Source organism: Rutidosis leptorrhynchoides, chromosome 1 (assembly GCF_046630445.1).
Source record: "Rutidosis leptorrhynchoides isolate AG116_Rl617_1_P2 chromosome 1, CSIRO_AGI_Rlap_v1, whole genome shotgun sequence".
Classification (NCBI taxonomy): Eukaryota; Viridiplantae; Streptophyta; class Magnoliopsida; order Asterales; family Asteraceae; genus Rutidosis; species Rutidosis leptorrhynchoides.
The window spans coordinates 615,860,612-615,864,477 of NC_092333.1; positions in this window are offsets into that span (position 1 = coordinate 615,860,612).

The following is a 3,866-nucleotide window of genomic DNA, read 5'->3' on the forward strand; positions in this document are numbered from 1 at the left end:
ATGTTTTCCAAAATGGTCATCTAGACGTCGTTCTTTCGACTGAAATGACTACCTTTACAAAAATGACTTGTAATCTGTATTTACGACTATAAACTTATACTTTTTATGTTTATATTCATAAACTTAAGTTCAATATGAAACCATAGCAACTTAAATCACTCAAAACGGATTTAAAACAAAGAAGTTATGGGTAAAACAAGATTGGATAATTTTTCTTGTTGTAGCTACGTGAAAATTGTTAACAAATCTATATTAATCATATCATAGCTAACTCATATTGTATTATACATGTATTCTAATATATTATGTAATCTTGGGATACCATAGACACGAATACAATGTTTTTACATATCATATCGACCCATCTATATATATATTTCGGAACAACCATAGACACTCTATATGTAGTAATGTTGGAGTTAGCTATACAGGGTTGAGGTTGATTCCAAAATATTATATATACTTTGAGTTGTGATCTAGCCTGAGGCTTGTATACACGAGGTCATGGATTGATTCGATATAATATATATTGCTTTATTTTCTGTACATCTAACTGTGGACAACTAGTTGTAGGTTACTAACGAGGACAACTAACTTAATAAACTTAAAACAAGCAAAACGTATTAAAAATGTTGTAAATATATTTTGAACATACTTTGATATATATATATATATATATATATATATATATATATATATATATATATATATATATATATATATATATATATATATATATATATATATATATATTTGTTATAGGTTTGTGAATCGACCAGTGGCCAAGTCTTACTTCCCGACGAAGTAAAAATCTGTAAAAGTGAGTTATAGTCCCACTTTTAAAAATCTAATATTTTGGGATGAGAATACATGCAGTTTTGAAAATGATTTACAAAATAGACACAAGTATTGAAACTACATTCTATGTTGAATCGTTATACCGGATATCGCCCTTGTTGAACTTGGTAACCTAAGAATTGGTGTTTATTATAATTGCCACCAATTGACGCGAATCCTAAAGATAGATCTATGGGCCATTGACAAGCCCCAGTCAGAGAATTTGAAATGCTTTAGTACTTCGATATTTATATATGGGGATATTCTAGATACATTTGTTAATGTCGATTACCAGGTGTTCAACCATACAAATGATTTTTATGCAGATTGCATGTTATAGAAAGATGAAATCTTGTGGTCTATTATTACAATTTGATATATAGGTTAAACCTATAACTCACCAACATTTTTGTTGACATTTAAAGCATGTTTATTCTCAGGTGATTATTAAGAGCTTCCGCTGTTGCATGCTAATATATGGACAAGATTTGGTGTCAGCATGCTTGTATAATACTGTTTAAAACTGCATTCGAGATTTACTTTGTTGTAACATATTAATATTGTAAACCAATATGTATTGGTAGTGTGTAAGTGTGATATTTTTAGATTATCATTTCTGATAATCTAGCTGGTGTCCTTTTAACCTTGTCGATAAAATAAAGGTTATGGTTTATTTTAAAAACGAATGCAGTCTTTGAAAAACGTCTCATATAGAGGTCAAAACCTCGCAACGAAATCAATTAATATGAAACGTTTATAATCAATATGAATGGGACATTCCAAACATCCCGCGGAATTTCCATTCCATAACCACATGATCAATATCATCATTGGTCATAAACATCAAATCACCACAAAGTCACTTCAGGCTCTCAGAGCCGACATACACCATCACTTGAAATGTCGTACACGCGACGACATCGCACCTTCACACCACAAATCAGAATTAATTTCCCATCATCGTTCGCAAAGCGAACTCCACCAAAGTCCCACATACGCCTCTAAGCCTAGGCATATGCCACTCCGCTTGATCCGTCTTGTTCATCAGTCGGGATCACCCGACCTTCCAGTCAACAAACCTTTATCAATAATTGTTCACTCTCATGAAAAAGAGTGACCAATCCGACACAATAATTGCATCGACCACAATATCAACACTTCGTCATAATCTTCGGCCCAACCGAACATTAAGTCCGTTACCGGCTCACCGATCATCTTTTACCCGTCTATCACTTAAGAGCAACAAGATTTGCTCATTCGTCACTTCATAAGAAGTATTCATCGCAATGCTCTTAAACTTCGACTTTCGCAACCGTCGAATTACTATCACCCGTCGATCACTATTGTAATCTCCGTTGCTTCCAAGGATATCTCACGGACACCCTAAGTACAAAGTGATCACACCACTACCGGAGTTGAACATTACACTAGCAGGTATAAAGAGGCACCTAACGCAGTGTCATGTAGACTCCCACCACAATCATCCGAATTTTAGAAACTCGATCTTCAGGTTCCATACACCCGATGTCACCCATCTCTCTAATAATAATGACCCGCAGTCATACCTACCCGACAAACCTTACAGTTTATCGTCTCATCGAAAGTTCCTAGCGATCACACACTACCCGCAATTTCCACAAGGCCAAACGATATAGCCTCACGAAATCCTTCATCTAACACTAAAGAGATGCTTGGAGACACCAAGTCTTACACTCTTCCGTACCTCGACACAACCACATCATCAAGGGGTATTCCGTTAGGAATGTTACCCTATAATCCACAACACGCTAACACACTACGCAATCACCGTCATACGGGTCCCACTCCCATGAGTTTAACGACCCGAAGACTCCTCAGTTCGCCAATTCCAAGGCAACTCACAACTAGAATCCTTACACGGTTCTCTAACCACACACTCTACCGAGTGTAACCCAATTCTATAATCATTAGACTTGCTACATCCCATCACGAGATTCAAGTCTTCGTCGTATACACACTCACTAATCGGTCCTCCTAGTTACGATGAGTAACTACAACCAATCACAATCTCAACAATGCACCCGCTACGTGGGGTGACTAAGCACGCACTAAACTCGTGAGTTTACTCACTCACCTTAACTAACCGAATCCACCGTAACACTTCCCGACTTACAAAGACCCCGATGTGACAATAAGTACATCACCTGAGACCATTATATCCTAGGAACCAATAAAAGATTCCTAACTCGTCCCGATTCTACCCCAACCATGCCACGTTTCCTCCGCTCGGTACTCGTCATGTCATGCTTGGTGTCAAGATACACGGTTGTACTAATGGTGATCAGTCACTATTACAATTGCATACCTTACCATTTCCACATGGTCACGCAAAGTACTTTACCCGGACTGACGCAACATTCACACAAAACAACACATGATAACTCTTAGTACCTAAATGACCAAAGTCCTTACCGTGAACTTGATCACTCAAAACCGCCAAACATCCGAATCTCTCCAATAGATTCGTCTCTAGGATACCGCACCAATAGATGCCTGTATATATATACCTATATACAATATAATAATAAATATACACAAGTACACCGCAACAACAATTCAACCTATAACCTAGGTGACTATTACTAAAACAACGTCCAAGTTCGCCTACTTACATTCGGCACTAGCTATCTAAGGCACTAATTTACACATGAAATAAGGCCCCTCATAATCACACTTTGGACAAACACAAGTCCTAGTTAGTCACCTACTCTAAGGCACTAACAAATCTCAATCCGACCCGTATTCCTACAAGTCCCGCCAATAATGCATAACCGCCAATAAGTCTAAGACTAGGCACATATCCCAAGGTCACCTAATTCCCTTAGACTATGCTCTGATACCACTTGAAACAACCCCAGTCCGTTTAACCAAAAACGGATTACATTTTTTTTTTATAGGTTAGGTCCCAATAACACCCAAGTATAAAAACCATTTCGAAATAGTTATCCATATACAATTTATCATAATAACACGTTAAATGTTTTATCTCG